Source organism: Orbicella faveolata, unplaced genomic scaffold (assembly GCF_042242905.1).
Source record: "Orbicella faveolata isolate gen_17 unplaced genomic scaffold, um_ofav_v1 contig_3, whole genome shotgun sequence".
Classification (NCBI taxonomy): Eukaryota; Metazoa; Cnidaria; class Anthozoa; order Scleractinia; family Merulinidae; genus Orbicella; species Orbicella faveolata.
In genome coordinates, this window is record NW_028301558.1 from 13,016,893 (window position 1) to 13,040,314 (window position 23,422).

At 39.9% G+C, this 23,422-nt stretch overlaps 11 non-coding genes and 1 pseudogene across 11 annotated transcripts; 8 read left to right on the plus strand and 4 right to left on the minus strand.

Moving 5' to 3' along the window:
• Positions 1-316: 316 nt before the first annotated feature.
• Trnak-uuu (transfer RNA lysine (anticodon UUU)) lies at positions 317-389 on the minus strand. Its single transcript has one exon. It is a non-coding gene; the product is annotated as a tRNA-Lys (tRNA).
• A 615-nt stretch (positions 390-1,004) lies between these two features.
• On the plus strand, positions 1,005-1,090 carry Trnam-cau (transfer RNA methionine (anticodon CAU)). Its single transcript is given in 2 exon segments — positions 1,005-1,041; positions 1,055-1,090. It is a non-coding gene; the product is annotated as a tRNA-Met (tRNA).
• A 3,763-nt stretch (positions 1,091-4,853) lies between these two features.
• Positions 4,854-4,926, plus strand: Trnak-uuu (transfer RNA lysine (anticodon UUU)). Its single transcript has one exon. It is a non-coding gene; the product is annotated as a tRNA-Lys (tRNA).
• A 790-nt stretch (positions 4,927-5,716) lies between these two features.
• On the plus strand, positions 5,717-5,789 carry Trnak-uuu (transfer RNA lysine (anticodon UUU)). The gene has a single exon. It is a non-coding gene; the product is annotated as a tRNA-Lys (tRNA).
• A 435-nt stretch (positions 5,790-6,224) lies between these two features.
• Positions 6,225-6,310, minus strand: Trnat-cgu (transfer RNA threonine (anticodon CGU)). Its single transcript is given in 2 exon segments — positions 6,225-6,260; positions 6,274-6,310. It is a non-coding gene; the product is annotated as a tRNA-Met (tRNA).
• Positions 6,311-7,688: 1,378 nt separating this feature from the next.
• On the plus strand, positions 7,689-7,761 carry Trnak-uuu (transfer RNA lysine (anticodon UUU)). Its single transcript has one exon. It is a non-coding gene; the product is annotated as a tRNA-Lys (tRNA).
• A 2,118-nt stretch (positions 7,762-9,879) lies between these two features.
• Positions 9,880-9,952, plus strand: Trnak-uuu (transfer RNA lysine (anticodon UUU)). The gene has a single exon. It is a non-coding gene; the product is annotated as a tRNA-Lys (tRNA).
• A 2,566-nt stretch (positions 9,953-12,518) lies between these two features.
• LOC149106438 (uncharacterized) lies at positions 12,519-13,199 on the plus strand (annotated as a pseudogene).
• A 5,110-nt stretch (positions 13,200-18,309) lies between these two features.
• On the plus strand, positions 18,310-18,382 carry Trnak-uuu (transfer RNA lysine (anticodon UUU)). Its single transcript has one exon. It is a non-coding gene; the product is annotated as a tRNA-Lys (tRNA).
• Positions 18,383-20,374: 1,992 nt separating this feature from the next.
• Positions 20,375-20,447, minus strand: Trnak-uuu (transfer RNA lysine (anticodon UUU)). Its single transcript has one exon. It is a non-coding gene; the product is annotated as a tRNA-Lys (tRNA).
• Positions 20,448-22,243: 1,796 nt separating this feature from the next.
• Positions 22,244-22,329, minus strand: Trnam-cau (transfer RNA methionine (anticodon CAU)). Its single transcript is given in 2 exon segments — positions 22,244-22,279; positions 22,293-22,329. It is a non-coding gene; the product is annotated as a tRNA-Met (tRNA).
• Positions 22,330-23,071: 742 nt separating this feature from the next.
• Positions 23,072-23,144, plus strand: Trnak-uuu (transfer RNA lysine (anticodon UUU)). The gene has a single exon. It is a non-coding gene; the product is annotated as a tRNA-Lys (tRNA).
• The last annotated feature ends 278 nt before the right edge of the window (positions 23,145-23,422 follow it).

Consider the following 23,422-nt stretch of genomic DNA (forward strand, 5'->3'; position numbering starts at 1 on the left):
TTTAAAAACTTCTTTTCAAAGTTAATTTCGTAACGGTTGACCAAATCGTGGTAAGTACTAATTAGTTTTACAGCCTAGGGATGCACCGTAATAATTCGAGTTAGAGCCCGGAGCGAAAAATCCACAAAGTACTAGAAAACGGCATGTTGTTTGGTAGCAAAGGCTTTATGAGGTGAGAGAGGATGATCTATGATGAGGCTAACGTCTCAAGTACTGCATAAAAAATAGTGTTTTTTTTATTGAGTGAATATGATTTTATACACCTTGCCTCACTTTGTGTTGCATTGTGTCTTGAACAAAAAACAAAACATAGAATCGCCCAATATGGGACTTGAACCCATGACCCTCAGATTAAAAGTCTGAAGCTCTACCGACTGAGCTAACCGGGCGGCTCATACATACAATGAGACAAATGATGGAACTTTGTCTTGATGCGGTGCACAGTACTAATATTATCGTGAAACTAAAAACAGTACCAGTTGTGGACTTCTAAATACTCGCTAATACCAAAAAATGCAGTTGGCCTCCATTCCCCTCTGGTTCCATATCGATCCATAACAATGCACCGTTTTGAACTCTGGCTTATTAGATACAGTTTATTGAAAGGAAAAGTTATGAATTGATGAAAAAAAAAATGAATTGATGTTTGTTTGCAATTTACTCCGTGTAACTTGCAACGGAGTGACTGAGATGTTTTTCAGGTTATACGACTCTCACTGAAACTGTATTCAGTTACTGGCTGACAACAAAGTACAACCTAAATAGTAAGTCGTCTCCTCGCACACACGGGCAAACCACGCCCAAGAGTAAGAAGTTAAGTGCCAAGATGACCAGTATATTACAAAGCATTTCCTAGTAGAATCGAAGGGTATAAGAGCCGTACTTTGAACTCAAAATTCCACGCTAAATATCTTGCCTTATTAGCCATCAAAGTGAGAGTTCTAATTACTTGTCGCTAAATGAATACCATGCTACCTGTAAATTCCAGCCCAAACCTGACAGGTGCCTCGTTAGCGCAGTAGGCAGCGCGTCAGTCTCATAATCTGAATTAGAAATCTGAAGGTCGTGAGTTCAATCCTCACACGGGGCACATTTTTTAGAATTTTCTCCCTTTTATTGAAGCCTCTTTCTATAGAGGCTGCACACATGCCAAAGGGTTTCAAGCATTTCAGAAAATGTTCCCAAGATTGACGTGCATCACGAGCCATATATCTTTTATATTCACAACTGAATGCTAACCGTGTCGTGTAAATAATTTTCACCAGAACATCTCAACAGATTTCTAAAGTTACTACAGTAATTGAAAGCTAAGTGAATGCAGATCTCGTAGTACGTGACGATTTTCAGGCTACCATGCGATAAATAGCTAAAAAATCATGTCGTATTTCAATGTAATAAGCGTGAAATTGGCTGTTAACCGTCTCAAACCACATGGTGTTTTCCAATTATTTTCTCTAACAATATCTCCATAGAATTCTACTTTCAATACGTCAGTTAATTAAAAGCTAAGTGAATACAGATTCGACAATGATGATGAGATAAAGATTCACTGAGAACCTCAACTCCAAGACTCGGCCATTTGCAGCGTCGAAGCACTGTATCCAGCCAGGGCTGGCTGACATTCGGCCACTAATCATACTAAAATGGCCCGAAGCAAAACTACAAAAAAATATTTATCCGTCCAAATTATCCCTTTGTGGCAGCTCTCTTGCTGTGTTTTATCAAAATAGCATGAGCTATGTAGGTATATGTAGGGGATTAATGAGATGTAGGATGTGTATGTATATGTGGGGAATTAATAAGATGTTGGCTGTATAGGTATATGTGGGGAATTAATAAGTGTGCAATGCTATGGATCGAGAGAGAGAGGAATGGAAGCGAACTGCTTCCATTTTTTAGTATTAGCGAGCAATTAGAAGTCCGAGACAACTAATACGGTTTTTAGAGTCACGATAATCTGAATACGGTGCCCCGCATCAAGACAAAGTTCCATCTTTTGTCACGTCATTTGTAAGAGCCTCCCGGTTAGCTCAGTTGGTAGAGCATCAGACGTTTAATCTGAGGGTCATGGGTTCAACTCCCATATTGGGTGATTAATTACATTTTTTGTTTTCTGTGCAAAGTGAGGCAAGGTCTATAAAGTCATGTCCACTCAGTAAAAATGGCACTCTGTCCTCTGATCTGCTGTTCTTGAGGTGTTAGTCTCATTAAGTCTTTACTACCAAAGATGTATACCGTTTACTGGGCTACAATATTCCTTTGTGATGTGTCATATCGTAATATTTTAATTGCGCTATGAAATTCGGGCATTTGGCTCTTGGTATTACAAATGAAATGTTGGTGAGGGTTGCAACCTTCTGGAAAAGGGTGAGACTAAAAACCAGTACCTGAATACCAGTAGATTCAATCAAGAATCAAGGAGGGCTCAATGGAAAAATATATTTAATACTATTTCAAGTTATAGTGATTGTTAAACGAGATTATTACTTGTTTTCTTTCATAAAAATAAACGAGAAAGAGCAAAGATTTCGATGAAAGAGAAATAATCAAAATTGTCATATGACCCGTACGGCCCCGCGCGCAATTTCCTTGGAAAACCATAAGAAAAAGGTCCCGTATGAGGGCCGTACGCGTCGAAGTGATAGGGCCAGAAAAACCCGTACGGCCCTACTAGAAATGCGTGCGGACCTACTAGAAACGCGTACAGCAAAATCGATGGGAGTTAATGGCAAAAAGAACTTTTTTTGCTGCAAAAGTTTGTTCTCTTCAAGATGAGTGATGAAAGTTAACATTCTGAGAGTGAATTCTACTATTCAGGCGAACTATCCGATGCAGAACTACTCCGAAAGCTTTGAAAGAAAGTCAACACTCATCGCAAACGAAGAAGTTCACAACTTCCTCAGAAGCCAACAACAAGCAAACCTGTAGGCGTTCAAGAAAACAACTTTTCTGGATGAACCGTCCGACCGTTAACCTTTGGAATAAGCAAACAGTCTTGAGGCGAAACTTCTTTCAGTGGAATGCATCAAAGAATTCATCGTGCGTCAAAAGCAAGAAAACCAGCAACGCGAAGAAAACAAAGTACGATATAAGCTTAAATCAGTTAAAGGTTCTCTTCGAGTTTCCAGAGTTTCTGGGAGAAGTTTGTTAAACCAGAGAAATGACAAACATACCTTGTGTACAGTAGGATAAATTGCTCTGCAGTTTCTACTTCAGTGTTCTTTGAAGAGACAAAACTGAGTACGAACACAATTTCATTACCGTACAGTTCATCCAGATAATAAAACTCGCTTGTGTTTAATGGTGTAATTTCCGCTACACAGCAAAGCCGGCAAAGTCAGTAGACCCAGGCACTGTTTGCGAGACCCAACATCGGCGTCATTAATATTGAGTTGCTGGTTCTCCCTTGTACAAGAAAATCCAAGATGAAGAAGATTTGTGAACAATTTCAGTGGAACGTGAAGCGAGCGTTTGTCCCTCGCTAAGTTTTTGATGGTTTTGACATATTGTTGACAGCTTTATGTCAACTTTCTGTTGGCTTTTTAGCGTGAATTGTAATTGTGGACTTTACATGAAAAAATGAGTCGTGTTTTTCGATGACTTGTGAGTTTCTTGTTCAATGCGAAGAAATAACTGACAAGTTTTTATTGTAGTTGTTCCGCGCGCGGCCGTCTCATGTTATGTGATCGCGTCCTATTTAGGTTCAAACAGAATTTTCAAAATTTTCAACACAAGTGGTCATATGATAAAATGCTTATTGACTGAGTAAGGTCGGGCCGGACGGAAAAATATTTGGCTTTCGGTCAGAACGTACGGACCTCGAGCCAAATATTTTCCCGTCCGGCCCTCCCACTCAGTCAATAAGTACATAGTCTGCCCCGTGTGAGGATCGAACTCACGACTTTCACATTCCTAATTCAGATTATGACACTGACACGCTGCCTACTGCGCTAACGAGGCAGCTAAAGGGTTTGCTCTGATACTTAGCATGGTCTTCATTAGCGACAAGTAATAAGAGCTCGCACTTTGATCTCCTATCAAAGCGAGATATTTAGAGTGGAATTTTGAATTCAAAGTACGGCTTTTACACCCCTCGATTCTGCTAGGAAATACGTTGTAATGTACCGGTCATCTTGACACTTACTTCCTGCTCTTGGGCGTGGCCTTTCCCATATGTACAGGATACGCCTTTCAACAAGTATGTTTTACTTTGTTGTCAGCCGGTGATAGAGGTTCAATGGACAGGAAGTTATCGGTATTTGCAATGAATAGTAAGAGACATTATTCCAATTTTGTGTGCTTTATTTACGGATTAGAAGAAAAGAACTCAAAATCAGAAGTTATCTTTGCCGTTTGCCGTCTGCCGTTAACGTCATGCTTAACCTCTCTAATGAGAGTCGTATAACCTGGAAAACATTTTAGTTACTCCATTACAAATTACACGGAGCAAATTGACTCTTGTTTTTGCGTGTTGTCAATTGAAATGGCTTTGAACTGATACTGGCGTGTAGATAAATGCAAAGCTATTCAATTAACTGAGGAACTTTCTTTGCCAGCGACTCTTAAAGCCGCTTTAGGGGGGCGCAGCCTTCAACTTGACCTTTGCAATCATACATCAATTCATTTCATGTCGGTTTGGATTTAAAACTTCTTCTTTAAAAAGCTGCATCTGGTAAGCCCGAGCTCAAAATGGTGCATGGAGCCAAATACGAATGGAGGCCGACTGCAATTCTCGGTATGACCAGAATTAGAGGTCCACAACTGATACAGGTGTTAGTGTCACGATAATATCAATAATGTGCACTGGTATCACGACAAAGTTCCACTATTTGCAACGCCATTTTGTATGAGCCGCCCGGTTAGCTCAGTCGGTAGAGCATCAGACTTTTAATCTGAGGGTCATGGGTTCAAGTCCCATATTGGGCGATTCTATTTTTTGTCTTTGTTCAAGACACACAATGCAACTCAAAGTGATGCAAGGTGTATGAAATCATACCCATACAGTAAAAAAGCGCTATTTCCTATGCAATACTTGAGATGTTAGCCTCATCATAGATCTTCTTCTCTTGCCTCAGAAAGCCTTTGCAGCCTTTACTACCAAACAACATGCCGTTTCCTAGTACTTTGTTGATTTAGCGTCCCGAGCGCCAAATCGAATTATTACGGTGCATCCCTAGCCTGTAAACTAATTAGTACTAACCGCGATTTTGTCGACTGTTACGAAATTAACTTTGAGAAGACGTTTTCAAAAAAAGATTGTTGGAATATAAATAACTTGAATACTAGTAAACTCAATCAAGAATCAAGGAGGGCTCAATGGAAAAGTCTAGTTAATGTCTTTAAAATTGAGAGATAATAATCGTAAAAAAAAATATATTCCCTGTTCATGCTTTAATTGAGATAATTGAGAGAGAAAAAATATTGCGATAAAAGGGCGAGAATTCTCAAAAGCGCAGCTGTAACGTGACCTTTGCAGTCATACATTAATTCATCAAATATGTCGGTTTGGATTTACAGGTTATTCTTTTAAAAAGCTGCTTCTGATAAGCCAGAGCTCAAAACAGTGCAATGTTATGGAGCCAAAGAGGAATGGAGGCCAACTGCAATTCTCTCTACAACTGAAACGGTTTTTAGTTTCATCAATACTGTGCACCATATCAAGATCAAGTTCACGCCATCATTTGTCTCGTCATTTGTCTCCTGATTTGCATGAGCCGCCCGGTTAGCTCAGTCGGTAGAGCATCAGACTTTTAATCTGAGGGTCATGGGTTCAAGTCCCATATTGGGCGATTTTATTGTTTGTTTGTTTTCTTAATTTTTCTTATCATAGCCTCTTGCTACGGTGCACGCCCTGTAAAACTAATTAGAACTTGACACGATTTGATCGACTGTTACGAATTTAAATATCAAAAAGAACATTTCTTAGTTCGATTGAAGTTCAACCTGTTTATTAATGAAAGTTTTTAGTTAAAAATCAGAATATATTTGAATGAAAAAGATGAGTATCAAGTCTATAATTTGTTTCCACTTCTGTCATCATCCAGCCCCAACGCAATGAAAAAACCCTGAATACCAGTATCAAGAATCAAGAAGAGCTAAATGGAAAAGTCTATATAACACTATTTTAAAATTAAGACATAAAGGATCGTTTAAAAGATATTCCTCGTTTCCTTTAAAAAGAACAAAAAAGGAGATTTCGATAAAGAGAAAAAAACTGAAAAGACTGCCCCGTGTGAGGATCGAACTCACGACCTTCAGATTTCTAACTCGGATTATGAGACTGACGCGCTGCCTACTGCGCTAACGAGGCACCTGGAAAACTACCTTGGAAACTTAGCATAATCTTCACTAGCGACAAGTAATTAATTAGAACTCGAACTTTCGACAGCCATGAATTCAAAGTACGACTATTAGCCTCGACTCTGCAGGGATATGTTTTGTTATATACCGGTCATCTTGGCACTTACCTCTTGCTCTTAGGCGTGGGCTGCCCATGTGTGCGAGGAGATTACTTTCAACAAGTATGATGTACTTTCATGCTGAGCCGGTGATACAGTTTCAGAGAGAGATTATGATATCTTGGTTTCAGGGAGAGTCGTATAACCTGGAAAACATTTCAGACACCCTATGTTGCAAAAGCAAAACAACAACGAAACATTTTTCCTTCTAAATTATCCCATTATGACAGCTCTCCTTCTGTGTTTCATAATAGCAAGGCCTATTCATCGCAGTCAAATTCCCTTTATCGACACACCACCACTGACTCCACTAGTGACACCAAAACTAACTCCACTAGGGACGCCATTTTGAATTCCATTTTGAATTGAATATAGTATATTAAAAACATGTAAACCAAGCTAGGCAGGCCAGAGTAATTTCCTTTTCCCCTTTTAGCTTAACTGAAATGGGTCAAAATTTTGCCATCTTTAAATAATCCAAAAACAACACTGACGTTTCTTAATGGATTTTATTATTTCATTTCCTTTTGATAATTTGCCCGATTAGGGGTTCCAGGGGGAGTGAAGAAACTTGCCAGATATCAGGAGTCTGAATAGCAGCGATATCTTCGAGATCTATGACATTTGGTATTGACATTTTGAGATGTAAGCTGTGTTGGTATATGTGGGGGACTAATGAGATGTAGGATCTTTAGATATATGTAAGGGATTAATGAGATGCAGGCTGTATAGGTATATGTGGGGGATTAATGAGATGTAGGATGTGTAGGTATATGTTGGGGATTAATGAGATGTAGGATGTATAGGTACATGAAAGGGATTAATGATATGTAGGATGTGTAGGTATATGTTAGGGATTAATGAGATGCAAGAGATGACTTACAATTAGGTTACCTGACTTTGCTGTCAGCCAGTTATACAGTTCCAGTGAAAGTCGTATAACCTGAAAAACATTTCAGTCACTCCGTTGTAAATTGAACGGAGCAAATTGATTTTATCTCGGTTTGGATTTTGGTTTTCCTTTTAAAAACCTGCATCTAATGAGCCAGAACAGTGAAATGTTATGCATCGATATGGAGCCAGAGGGGAATGGAGGTCAACTGCATTTTTCGGTATTAGCGAGCATTTAGAAGTCCACAACTGGTACTATTTTTAGTTTCACGATAATACTAATAATGTGCACCGCATCAAGACAAAGTTCCATCTTTTGTCTCGTCATTTGTATGAACCGCCCGGTTAGCTCAGTCGGTAGAGCATCAGACTTTTAATCTGAAGGTCATGGATTCAAGTCCCATACTGGGCGAATATATAGATCTAGGCCAGGCTAAAAGCGTAGCTCCTAGGCCGGGTTGTCCAAAGCCCGATTAAGCTAACCCAGAAAAAGGTAGAATTTTGATTTGAGTTTTGTAACTTTGCGGTGAAGTTTTCTGTATATTGTTTGGCCTTCCGTTTTGAGTTTTAATAATCACCCTATACACAAAACAAAACAGCAAAACACATTTGTATAGAAGAAAAAGTTATAATTTGGTTAACTTTTAATCCCGGGTTAGCGTTAACCGGCTTCCGAGCAATCCTGCCATGTTTCCAACAAGTTAACCTAATATGAGCCTGCGATCCAATGTATAACCAGCACTTGGTCAGCGGTCAACTTCAAAAAAAACATGTGACCTCGAGGAGCTGTAAACTTGAGCCACGACATGGTCACGAGATACTGATCAGCGGATACCTTGTTTTGACAGGTGTCAATTGATGATAACATGGATGTCCAATATCAAGGAAGTGCACGGTAAACCAAGGCTGCATGTCTGTCAACCTATTATTTGGAGTATGGCCGCCAGGTTGGGCAACTGCGTCGCCGTCGTCACCGTCGTGCGTACGCGCCCACGAGCTAGCCATTATAACCATCAGAAAATCAACTCATGGGTTTCTTTTTCTTTCCTACATGAGTATGGGGCTCCGCTTGACGGCCCTTCGCGCTGCCGGGGCTCCGCTATAATTCTATTTTTTATGCCTCATCCGGATAGATTATCCTCTCCTGCCTCATAGAGCTTCAAGCACCAAAAAGAACTTGTCGTTTTCTAGCTAGTACTTTGTTCATTTAGTGCCCTTGGGGCTAAATGGAATTATTACGGTACATTCCTAGCCTGTAAAACTAATGAGGACTTACCACGATTTGATCGACTGTTATGAAATTAACTTTGAGAACAAGTTTTAAAAAGACGATTGTTGGAATATAAGTATCAAAAACAACATTTCTGAGTTAGACTGAAATTAAATATATTTATAAAGGACCATAAATGAAAGTTTATGGTTAAAAATCAGAATACATTTTAATAAAAAAAGACGAGTATTGCTCATAATTGTTTCCAATTCTGTTATCAGTCCGTCAAACGTATCGAGACCTCAAATACAGTGAAAAGAACCTGAATACCAGTAGACTCATTCAAGAATCAAGGAGGGCTCAATGGAAAAGTCTATTTGATACCATTTGAAAATTAAAACGTAATGATCGTTTGAAAGATATTTCTTGTTTCCTTTAGTTGAGATAATCGAAAGAGAAAAAAGATTTCAAAAAAAGAGAGAACGTTCTTAAAAGTCTGCCCCGTTTGAGGATCGAACTCAAAACGTCACATTTCTAATTCAGATTATGAGACTGACGCGCTGCCTACTGTGCTAACGAGGCACTTGAAGGGTTCCCTCTAGAACGTAGCATGGTCTTCATCAGCGACGAGTAATTAGAACTCGCACTTTGACTGGTGAGTGAGATATTTAACGTGGAATTTTGAAGTCAAAGTACGGATTTTACCCTCGATTCTGCTGGGAAATGTGTTGTAATATACCGGTCATCTTAGCACTTACCTCTTGCTCTTGGACGTGGTTTGCCCGTGTGTGCGAGAAGATGACTTACACCAAGTAGGTTGTCCTTTGCTGTCAGCCGGTGATGCAGTTTCATTGAGAGCCGTTTAACCTAGAATACAGACCCGTCACTCCATTACAAAATACAGGGAATGAATTGGGTCTAGTTTTTGTTAATTGTCAATTGAAATGGCTTTGATTGACCGCACGTGAAGATAATGTAAAGCTTTTCAGTGAACTGAGGAATTTTCTATGCCAGCGACTCTTAAAGCCACTTCAGAGACGCTCAGCTGTAACGTGACGTTTGCAATCATACATCAATTCATTTACTTATTTCGGTTTCGATTTACACCGCTTCTTCTCTAAAAAAACCCATCTGATAAGCCCGAGCTCAAAACTGTGCAATATTATGGAGCCAAAGAGGAATGGAGGCCGACAGCAATTCTCGATATCACCAGAATTAGATGTCCACAACTGATACGGTTTTTAGAGTCACGATAATATCATTAATGTGCACTGGTTTCACGACAAAATTCCATCATTTGTCTCATCATTTGTATGAGCCACCCGGTTAGCTCAGTCGGTAGAGCATCAGACTTTTAATCTGAGGGTCATGGGTTCAAGTCCCATATTGGGCGATTTTAATTTTTTGTTTTTTGTTCAAGGCACAATGCAACACAAAGTGAGACAAGGTGTATTAATAGGCTATTGACCAAGCGTGAGGTCAAGATGGCTGGATATTGTTCAAGTTCTTTTTTTGTGTGTTTATGGACCGAGACGGAGTTGAGGTCCATAAACACGCAAAAAAAGAACCAGGCCAATATCCAGCCATCTTGACCGAACAAGCTTGCATGATGAATAAAACATTTATTTTATGGCTTTCGGGCAAATTTTTCCTGCGGGACACAGCCGCTAGTCCCGAGCGGGCAAGATAGCTCCATCTTGCCAGCTCGGGCAGCCTATCACAGCGCAGGATTTAATTCATATTGTCCGCTCACGGAGCTAGCCATATAATAAAGGGTCATATCCACTCAGTAAAAATAGCGGTATGTCCTCTGTTTTACTTGAGGTATTAGCCTCATCATAGATCTTCCTCTCTTGCCTCATAAAGTCTTTACTACCTAAAACCATGCCGTTTTCTGGTATTTTGTTGATTTAGCGTCCCGGGCGCTAAATCGAATTAGTACGGTGCATCCTTAGCCTCTAAAACCAATTAGTACTTACCAAGATTTGGTCGACTGTTACGAAATTAACTTTGAGGAAAACTTTTAAGAAAAGATTTTTGGAATATAAATAACCTGAATAAAAACAGACTCAATCAAAAATCAAAGAGGGCTCAGTGGAATAGTCTATTAAATTAACAAATAAAGAAACGTAAGCCGTGTATTACACTGTGATAAAACACGACGGGCATTTGAGAACATGAGGGAAATGTAAAAAACACGAGCCGCAGGCAATGCGGCGAAAAACATAAAATAAGCCTCTTCTATGTTTTATACTCTGATAAAACATGGGTTTTTGACCAATCAGAGCCTGCGCAGGGTCCTCTCTATATTATAATACTATTTCAAAATTAAGACATAATGATGGTAAAAAAAGAAATTCCCTGTTTATACTTTAACTCAGATAATCGAAAGAGAAAAAAGATTGCAATAAAATAGAGAGAATTCTCGAATGTCCGCCCCTTGTGAGGATCGAACTCACGATCTTCAAATTTTGTAATTCAGATTATGAGACTGACGCGCTGCCTACTATGCTAACGAGGCAGCCGAAGGGTTTGTATTGAAACTTAGCATGGTCTTCATTGGCACAGTTAGTAACTGTGTTCATTGGTGACAAGTGATTAGAACCCACACTTTGATCGGCTATCAAAGCGAGATATTTAGCGTGGAATTTTGAATTCAAAGTACAGCTTTTCAGCCTCGATTCTGCAAGGAAATTTGTTGTAATATACCGGTCATCTTGGCACTTACCCCTTGCTCTTGAGCGTGGTTTGCCCATGTTTGCGAGCAGATGACTCTCAATTTAGGTTGTACTTTGTTGTCAGGCGGTAAATACAAGCTAATACAGTTTTAATGAAAGTCGTATAAGCTGGAAAACATTTCATTCACCCCATTACAAATTACACCCCCCCTGTGCCTGCTTTATAGTTTGTTTGTTTGTTTGTTTGTTTGTTTGATATTAGGGCTGCCTCATGACTGGATGCCTCAATGGTGGTTCTTGTTTGTTTGACGAGAAGAAAGACACGTTTTCATGTTCATACAAGCTGCCGTGGTCAGGAGTAAAAACGGGTAAGAACCTAGAACTAAAATTATTGCCGGGGCTCTTCCATATAATAATTCACCCATGTAGGTAGACTCAAAAGAGTTGTGTTTCAGTTTCTTTTTTTTTTTTCGCAAACGCGCGCCGTGTTCAACTTGAGCTTCACTGAGACACGAGCCGAAGAAACGCATTGTGTCACACGGGTAGGAATGGCCGCAAAATGCAGAAATGGCAGTAACTCTCAAATTAACGAAGTACTTGGGGCTCTAGTGCTATAAGCATGGTCATTCCGTTAAAAATTTACACCATTTCAGCGACCTTTTTTTAAATGAAAATACTCGAATAAAGGAATTTAACTAGGCCAAGGTGCATTTGACGATTATTTCTGTTTGAATTGTAGACGAAAGGTTGTCGTTTTGTCAATGAATGGCTAAAAACCTCATAACACGGGTCATTACAGATTTAACAAAAAGTTTTTATTTTCCTAATGGTGTTTTATCTGAGGACAAGTATTGATTTAATAACGCAAATCAATAACAACACAGTTGATTAAAAATTTAGCATGGTTCCATTTCCGCCACTTGGTAATTAGCTGTGAAAACAAGACCAGTTTTCTCAATAAAAAGCATTTATTTTTCATCAATAAAGCGAAACCGTTGAAGTGAAACACTTAGCTATTGAGCAACTTGAAGTTGAGAAAGGTGAATTTGTCGCAGTAGTGAGTTTGTGAGAGTTTTGGGATCTGCGAGGTTATACAATAATCCATACACACGCGCCATTTTGTTTTTCAGAACTTGAGTTTCACTTCAGTAGACTTAACACTACTGGCAAGGAAGGTTCAACTTCAAATGCCGAGTACGAAGGCTCCTCCCTTGAAATATAAACGTGACAAATGGTCTGCAAGAGTGGAGTGCACCCTTAACTGGCTACTACTACGTTGACATGTGCTGTGCCGCAGGCGGTGGATCATACGGGGGTAAGGGGGTGAGGATAAACGGTACATTCCATGTTAAGGAGGGAACCAAACTTATTGTGTTGGTGGGCCAGCGAGGTGCTAAACGTCCTCCGCAATACAGAAGTGGTGGCGGTGGGGATCATTTGTGTTTTTTCCTTCCACCAGTATCCCCCTCAGTATTGCTGGCGGGAGTGGAGGGGAGCAATATATGAGACGGCGGACCAGGACAAGCGAGTGACGCTAAAGGATTGATGCTTGGCACCGTTGGACAGTGCGGCCGGTTGACTTGTGTTGAACCATGAGTTTGGTGGGAATTAGTTGAAGGATACAGTGGCGCAGGATTCAGTGGTGATGGTGAATGCTTCAATCACAGCCAGGCAATCATGCAGTGCAATGAATCGGCAGCGCAATCATTTCTAAAGGGTGGAAGAGGCGGATCTCAAGATTATCGTGACTGTTGCGATGGCGGGTTTGGTGGAGGTGGAGCATCATCTATTTATGTACCAGGGGTAGGGGGAGGATACTCTGGTGGAAGTGTTAACGGAAGCTTTGCAGATACCGTAAATCCTCGAATTAGCGCTCGGGTCCCTTATTTCAAATTTAGGAGAAGACGGGGGGCGCTTAATCGAAGGGGGGGGGGCGCTTGTTTATTTTTTTCCAAATCGTGACCTGACATGATCATTTTTTTAATAAATCATTTGCGCGTAAACAAAAACATAAGCTGTTTATCGACATAAAAAGCTGATCCTAAACTTTAAATTGCGGCACCGTTAGTACTTGTACTTTTTTCCAAACTTTACGTGTTCATAAACTGAAACAATGCACAAATCTGATACCACACGACGAAAACCGTATACATCCTTCGCTGCCTCATTACTCGTCCACAAAATGGGGGAAGCGGAGGGGGGCGCTCATTCGAGGAGGGAGGCGGTTATTTTAAATTTTGGCCGATAGGAGGGGCGCTTATTTGAAGGGGGCGCTTATTCGAGAGTGGGGGCGCTAATTCGAGGATTTACGGTATCTTCATGTCAGGTGGTGGCGGTTCGTTTGTTCCCACTAAAACGTGAAATGCGGAGACAGGAGCATGCGACAAACGGGATGGTTACGTCACATTTCGCTTCTTGGGTTATAACAGGCCTTGAACCTTTCATAGACTTTCATGAATTTAGAATGGAAACATAAATACATGTAGTGACAGAATAACAAAGACAATGATGATCAAAGATTGAGAACAGAACCTGTAGCTTACCGAGGTTAAATGAGTGTCAGTTAAATATACTATCAAATTCAGCTCTTTGAGGTTCTTATTAACACTCGAATAAAAGCTATAAGAATGCAGTTAAGTCTCTATAACAATCACCCTTGAGCAGGATAAACTGATCGTGTCGATAAGAGTAAATTGAATGCTTATCGATGTATAGTCGCGACTTAAACCCTGGCATTTAAAACTAATGAAAGAGCAGACAGATCGATAACGCAGTTTTAGTTTAATCTCAAGCTCAAAATTTCTCACGCTTGTCCAATCCTGCCTTCTCTTCAAAACAAGAACCTGAAATGACCAAAATTCTGCATTTTCTAGAGAACGTGTACCACGACGGTTGCACTGATTACAAATGAATCACTGAGAAATGAAATGATATGCAGGACAGCTCCGTTAAGATCGATGCATAATAATCTTGACGCGAATCGAAAATCAAAATCGTAAAATATACTAAATTCAATTTTTACAAGGCATATAGTCCTTGGCGTCGCCGACGGCATTGCTTAAGCTCCCATTTACATGGGAGGTCAGTCTCTCATCCTAAGAGGCTGCTTGTGTGGTTTGCTCATGTTCATCCCAAGAACGATCGATCGCAGATGAGAGTATCGTAAAATGCCGTAAACAATAATTGCGGCTCCTCGTCAAGGTTCTTTTATAACTCAGCTATAAAGTCGTCAAGCGTTTCGGTACTGAAGTGTGTCCCTCCTGCTGGAACTATCTCGTTTACGTTACTTCGCCGATCAGTACCTTTTCATCTTTATACCAATAACTACACGCCAATCGTTTACATCTTCTTCTTCATGATCAGTACAGCTGAAGGTTTTGAACACTTAAAGGCCATCGTCATCAATCGCGTGCTTGATTATTCGATGGGTTGATGCTCGGGGCTTTTCCGCTCCAAACCAAGTAGTAATTACATTACTTTTTCCATAGCTTCCAATTCTCGCGGACCTCGCTACTTGATTGACCTCAGATCAAATTTAAATGTTGCAGTGACAATGATATCTGGAGGAATAACATTGTAGATTGCGTTGCTTTCGGCGGCGAGGCGCCGGAGGTTTTTTTCGCGGCATTCGCAGACGATATACGTTGTCGACGAATTTGAACTACCCTTTCGCTGCAACATGTAATATTAGATCGCAGAAAGAACCTTACAATGAACCATGCCAATCAAGGCTTAATCCGACTACTGTAACTCAAGATAAAAATGGTGAACGCGTATATTATATTACTTTATAGCATAAATTATATAGTCGTTACAGAACATAAGCGTGCATATAAAGAATGTTTGGCAAATTAACATATTAAAACGTTACAAGGTTTGTCCGCCATTTTGAATAATCAAATCAAGCCAGTGTCAGAAACTCGTCTGTCCGGTTTGACCGTGACGTAAGTGTTTTCTCATTGGCTCACATCCAAGTCTTTTGTTGTTTCGCTTTATAAGTGCGACACCACCCGGATGGTTGGGCGGCCAATTAATTCCACCGCAATGTACATATCTTTCCTTATCTCACTTAATCTCTCTTAAAACAATACCTCCTGCATAGATAGTCAAGTATTCTACTTCAACGCCCCCCCCCCACCAAATATAAGTAATATAATCAACTATTCTATCTCAACTCCCCCAATATCTCCCCCAAGCCTGCATTTCATTATTTCCCCTCATAAAACTACACAGCCTATATCTCATTTATCTCCCACATATACCTACATATCCTACATTTTATTAATCTCCCACATATACCTACGCCTACTTAAATCTCATTTATCCCCCACATATACCTACACAGCCTACATCTAATTAATCTCCCATATATACCTTCACATCTCTACAACTCATTTATCCCCCACATATACCTACACATTTTACATCTCATTAAACCCCAACATATACCTACACATCCTACATCTCATTAATGCCCCACATATACCTACACATCCTACAACTCATTTATCCCCCACATATACCTACATATCTTACATCTCGTCAAACCCCCACATATACCTACACATCTTACATCTCATTAATCCCTTACATATACCAACACATCCCACATCTCATTAAACCCCCACATATACCTACACATCCTACAACTCATTTATCCCCCACATATACCTATATATCTTACATCTCGTTAAACCCCCACATATACCTACACATCCTACATCTCATTAATCCCCCACATATACCTACACATCCTACAACTCATTTATCCCCCACATATACCTACATATCTTACATCTCGTTAAACCCCCACATATACCTACACATCCTACATCTCATTAAACCCCCACATATACCTACACATCCTACAACTCATTTATCCCCCACATATACCTACACATCCTACATCTCATTAATCCCTTACATATACCAACACATCCCACATCTCATTAATCCCCAACATAATCCTATACCGCCTACATCTTATTGATCCCCAACATATATCTACACATCCTACATCTCATTAAACCCCCACATATACCTACACAGCCTACATCTCATTAATCCCCCACATATACCTACACATCCTGCATCTCATTAATCCCCCACATATACCTACACAGCCTACATCTAATCAATCTTCCACATATACCTACACATCCTACATCTTATTTATCCCCCACATATATCTACCCATCTTACATATCATTAATCCCCCCATATTCCTAAAGAGCCTACATTTCGCTAATTTCCCACATATACCTTCACATCCTACATCTCATTAATCCCCCACATATACCTACACAGCCTACATCTCGTTAATCCCCCACATATACCTACACATCCTGCATCTCATTAATCCCCCACATATACCTACACACCCTACATCTCATTTATCTCCAACATATACTACACAGCCTAAAGCTAATTAATCCCCCACATATACCTACACAGCTTACATCTCATTAATTCCCAACATATACCAACAAAGCTTACATCTCATTAATCCCCCACATATACCCACACAGCCAACATCTCATTAATTCCCAACATATACCAACACAGCCTACATCTCATTAATTCCCAACATATACCAACAAAGCTTACATCTCATTAATCCCCCACATATACCCACACAGCCTACATCTCATTAATTCCCAACATATACCAACACAGCTTACATCTCATTAATCCCCCACATATACCTACACAGCTTACATCTCATTAATCCCCCACATATACCCACACAGCCTACATCTCATTAATTTCCAACATATACCAACACAGCTTACATCTCATTAATCCCCCACATATACCTACACAGCTTACATCTCATTAATCCCCCACATATACCCACACAGACTACATCTCATTAATTGCCAACATATACCAACACAGCTTACATCTCATTAATCCCCCACATATACCTACACAGCCTACATCTCATTAATCCCCCACATATACCTACACAGCTTACATCTCATTACTCTGCCACATATACATACACATCCTACATTTCATTAATCCCCCACATATACCCACACAGCCAACATCTCATTAATTCCCAACATATACCAACACAGCCTACATCTCATTAATTCCCAACATATACCAACAAAGCTTACATCTCATTAATCCCCCACATATACCCACACAGCCTACATCTCATTAATTCCCAACATATACCAACACAGCTTACATCTCATTAATCCCCCACATATACCTACACAGCTTACATCTCATTAATCCCCCACATATACCCACACAGCCTACATCTCATTAATTTCCAACATATACCAACACAGCTTACATCTCATTAATCCCCCACATATACCTACACAGCTTACATCTCATTAATCCCCCACATATACCCACACAGACTACATCTCATTAATTGCCAACATATACCAACACAGCTTACATCTCATTAATCCCCCACATATACCTACACAGCCTACATCTCATTAATCCCCCACATATACCTACACAGCTTACATCTCATTACTCTGCCACATATACATACACATCCTACATTTCATTAATCCCCCACATATACCCACACAGCCAACATCTCATTAATTCCCAACATATACCAACACAGCCTACATCTCATTAATTCCCAACATATACCAACAAAGCTTACATCTCATTAATCCCCCACATATACCCACACAGCCTACATCTCATTAATTCCCAACATATACCAACACAGCTTACATCTCATTAATCCCCCACATATACCTACACAGCTTACATCTCATTAATCCCCCACATATACCCACACAGCCTACATCTCATTAATTTCCAACATATACCAACACAGCTTACATCTCATTAATCCCCCACATATACCTACACAGCTTACATCTCATTAATCCCCCACATATACCCACACAGACTACATCTCATTAATTGCCAACATATACCAACACAGCTTACATCTCATTAATCCCCCACATATACCTACACAGCCTACATCTCATTAATCCCCCACATATACCTACACAGCTTACATCTCATTAATCCCCACATATACCCACATCCATCATTTGTCTCATCATTTGTATGAGCCACCCGGTTAGCTCAGTCGGTAGAGCATCAGACTTTTAATCTGAGGGTCATGGGTTCAAGTCCCATATTGGGCGATTTTAATTTTTTGTTTTTTGTTCAAGGCACAATGCAACACAAAGTGAGACAAGGTGTATTAATAGGCTATTGACCAAGTGTGAGGTCAAGATGGCTGGATATTGTTCAAGTTCTTTTTTTGTGTGTTTATGGACCGAGACGGAGTTGAGGTCCATAAACACGCAAAAAAAGAACCAGGCCAATATCCAGCCATCTTGACCGAACAAGCTTGCATGATGAATAAAACATTTATTTTATGGCTTTCGGGGAAATTTTTCCTGCATCTCATTAATCCCCCACATATACCTACACACCCTACATCTCATTTATCTCCCACATATACTACACAGCCTACAGCTAATTAATCCCCCACATATACCTACACAGCTTACATCTCATTAATTCCCAACATATACCAACAAAGCTTACATCTCATTAATCCCCCACATATACCCACACAGCCTACAGCTCATTAATTCCCAACATATACCAACACAGCTTACATCTCATTAATCCCCCACATATACCAACACAGCTTACATCTCATTAATCCCCCACATATACCCACACAGCCTACAGCTCATTAATTCCCAACATATACCAACACAGCTTACATCTCAGTAATCCCCCACATATACCAACACAGCTTACATCTCATTAATCCCCCACATATACCCACACAGCCTACATCTTATTAATTCCCAACATATACCAACACAGCTTACATCTCATTAATCCCCCACATATACCTACAAATCCTACATATCATTAATTCCCGACATATACCTACACAGCTTACATCTCATTAATTCCCGACATATACCTACACAGCTTACATCTCATTAATCCCTCACATATACCTACACAGCTTACATCTCATTAATTCCCAACATATACCAACACAGCTTACATCTCATTAATCCCCCACATATAGCTACACATCCTACATATCATTAATTCCCAACATATACCAACACAGCTTACATCTCATTAATCCCCCACACATACCTACACATCCAACATCTCATTAATCCCCCACATATACCTACACAGCTTACATCTCATTACTCTGCCACATATACATACACATCCTACATTTCATTAATCACCCACATATACCTACACATCCTACATATCATTAATAACCTACGTATACCTACACATCCTACATCTCAGTAATCCCCCACATATACCTATATACCTTACATCTCGTTAATCCCCTATATATGCGTACAGATATGCCTACACATCCTAAATCTCATTAATTCCTCAAATATACGTCTCCTCACAGCCCACGCTCAAGAGCAAGAATGGAGTCCCAAGATGACCGGTATATTCCACCACATTTCCTAGAAGAGTAGAAGGGTATAAAAGCCTTCCTTTGAATTCGAAATTCCATGCTAAATATCTTGCTTTCATCAGATATCCAATCAAAGTGCGAGTTCTAATTACTTGTAGCTAATGAAGACCATTCTAAGTTTCAGCGGGTTAGTCTTATAATCTAATTTAGAAATCTGAAAGTTGTGAGTTCGATCCTCACACGGGGCAGACTTTTGATTTTTTCCTAAATAAGGGAAACAAAGAATATTTTTTAAACGATCATTATGTCTTAATTTTAAAATGGTATTAAATAGACTTTTCTAATTCTTGATTGAGTCTACTGGTATTCAGGTTATTTATATTCCAGCAATCTTGTTTTAAAAACTTCTTTTCAAAGTTAATTTCGTAACGGTTGACCAAATCGTGGTAAGTACTAATTAGTTTTACAGCCTAGGGATGCACCGTAATAATTCGAGTTAGAGCCCGGAGCGAAAAATCCACAAAGTACTAGAAAACGGCATGTTGTTTGGTAGCAAAGGCTTTCCGAGGTGAGAGAGGATGATCTATGATGAGGCTAACGCCTCAAGTACTGCATAAAAAATAGTGTTTTTTTTATTGAGTGAATATGATTTTATACACCTTGCCTCACTTTGTGTTGCATTGTGTCTCGAACAAAAAACAAAACATAGAATCGCCCAATATGGGACTTGAACCCATGACCCTCAGATTAAAAGTCTGATGCTCTACCGACTGAGCTAACCGGGCGGCTCATACATACAACGAGACAAATGATGGAACTTTGTCTTGATGCGGTGCACAGTACTAATATTATCGTGAAACTAAAAACAGTACCAGTTGTGGACTTCTAAATACTCGCTAATACCAAAAAATGCAGTTGGCCTCCATTCCCCTCTGGTTCCATATCGATCCATAACAATGCACCGTTTTGAACTCTGGCTTATTAGATACAGTTTATTGAAAGGAAAAGTTATGAATTGATGAAAAAAAAATGAATTGATGTTTGTTTGCAATTTACTCCGTGTAACTTGCAACGGAGTGACTGGAATGTTTTTCAGGTTATACGACTCTCACTGAAACTGTATTCAGTTACTGGCTGACAACAAAGTACAACCTTGTAAGTCGTCTCCTCGCAAACACGGGCAAACCACGCCCAAGAGCAAGAAGTAAGTGCCAAGATGACCAGTATATTACAAAGCATTTCCTAGTAGAATCGAAGGGTATAAGAGCCGTACTTTGAACTCAAAATTCCACGCTAAACATCTTGCCTTATTAGCCATCAAAGTGAGAGTTCTAATTACTTGTCGCTAAATGAATACCATGCTACCTGTAAATTCCAGCCCAAACCTAACAGGTGCCTCGTTAGCGCAGTAGGCAGCGCGTCAGTCTCATAATCTGAATTAGAAATCTGAAGGTCGCGAGTTCGATCCTCACGCGGGGCACATTTTTTAGAATTTTCTCCCTTTTATTGAAGCCTTTTTCTATAGAGGCTGCACGCATGCCAAAGAGTTTCAAGCATTTCAGAAAATGTTCCCAAGATTGACGTGCATCACGAGCCATATATCTTTTAAATTCACAACTGAATGGTAACCGTCTCAAACCACATGGTGTTTTACAATTATTTTCTCTAATGATATCTCCACAGAATTCTACTTTCAATACGTCAGTTAATTAAAAGCTAAGTGAATACAGATTCGACAATGATGATGCGATCAAGATTCACTGAGAACCTCAACTGGCCAAGACTCGGCCATTTGCAGCGTCGAAGCACTGTATCCAGCCAGGGCTGGCTGATATTCGGCCACTAATCATACTAAAATGGCCCGAAGCAAAACTACAAAGAAATATTTTTCCTTCCAAATTATCCCTTTATGACAGTTCTCTTGCTGTGTTTTATAATAGCATGAGCTATCTAGGTATATGTAGGGGATTAATGAGATGTAGGATGTGCAGGTATATGTGGGGGATTAATGAGATGCAGGCTGTGTAGGTATATGTGGGGAATACTGGGCCCCGCATCAAGACAAAGTTCCATGTTTTGTCACGTCATTTGTAAGAGCCGCCCGGTTCATTTCCCATATTGGGTGATTAATTATATTTTTTGTTTTCTGTGCAAAGTGAGGCAAAGTCTATAAAGTCATGTCCACTCAGTAAAAATGGCGCTCTCTCCTCTGCTGTTCTTGAGGTGTTAGTCTCATTAAGTCTTTACTACCAAAGATGTGTACCGTTTGCTGGGCTACAATATTCCTTTGTGATGTATCATATCGTAATATTTTAATTGCGCTATGAAATTCGGGTATTTGGCTCGAGGTACTACAAATGAAATGTTGGTGAGGGTTACAACCTTCTGGAAAAGGGCGAGACTGAAAACCAGTACCTGAATACCAGTGCACTCAATCAAGAATCAAGGAGGGCTCAATGGAAAAGTCTATTTAATACTATTTTAAGTTATAGTGGTAGTTAGACGAGATTACGACTTGTTTTCTTTGATAAAAATAAACGAGAAAGAGCAAAGATTTCGATGAAAGAAAAATTCAAAATTCTGCCCCGTGTGAGGATCGAACTCACGACCTTCAGATATCTTATTCAGATTATGAGACTGACGCGCTGCCTACTGCGCTAACGAGGCAGCTGAAGGGTTTGCTCTGAAACTTAGCATGGTCTTCATTAGCGACAAGTAATTAGAGCTCGCACTTTGATCGGCTTTCAAAGCGAGATGTTTAGAGTGGAATTTTAAATTCTAAGTATGGCTTTTACACCCCTCGATTCTGCAGGGAAATATGCTGTAATGTACCGTTGATCTTGGCACTTACCTCCTGCTCTTGGGCGTGGCCTTTCCCATATGTACGGGGAGACGCCTTGCAACAAGTATGTTTGCTTTGTTGTCAGCCGGTTATAGAGGTTCAATGAGAGTCGTATAACCTGGAGAACATTTTAGTCACTCCATTACAAATTACACGGAGCAAATTGACTCTTGTTTTTGCGTGTTGCCAATTGAAATGGCTTTGAACTGATACTGGCGTGTAGATAAATGCAAAGCTATTCAATTAACTGAGGAACGTTCTTTGCCAGCGACTCTCAAAGCCGTTTCAGGGGGGCGCAGTCTTTAACGTGACCTTTGCAATCATACATCAATTCATTTCATGTCGGTTTGGATTCACAACTTCTTCTTTAAAAAGCTGCATCTGATAAGGCAGAGCTCAAAATGGTGCATGGAGCCAAATAGGAATGGAGGCCGACAGCAATTCTCGATATGACCAGAATTAGAGGTCCACAACTGATACGGTTTTTAGAGTCACGATAATATCAATAATGCTGTGCACTGGTATCACGACAAAGTTCCATCATTTGTCACGTCATTTGTATGAGCCGCCCGGTTAGCTCAGTCGGTAGAGCATCAGACTTTTAATCTGAGGGTCATGGGTTCAAGTCCCATATTGGGCGATTCTATTTTTTGTCTTTGTTCAAGACACAATGCAACACAAAGTGTGGCAAGGTGTATAAAATCATACCCATACAGTATAAAAGCGCTATTTCCTATGCAGTACTTGAGATATTAGCCTCATCATAGACCTTCTTCTCTTGCCTCAGAAAGCCTTTGCAGCCTTTACTACCAAACAACATGCCGTTTTCTAGTACTTTGTTGATTTAGCGTCCCGAGCGCCAAATCGAATTATTACGGTGCATCCCTAGCCTGTAAACTAATTAGTACTAACCACGAT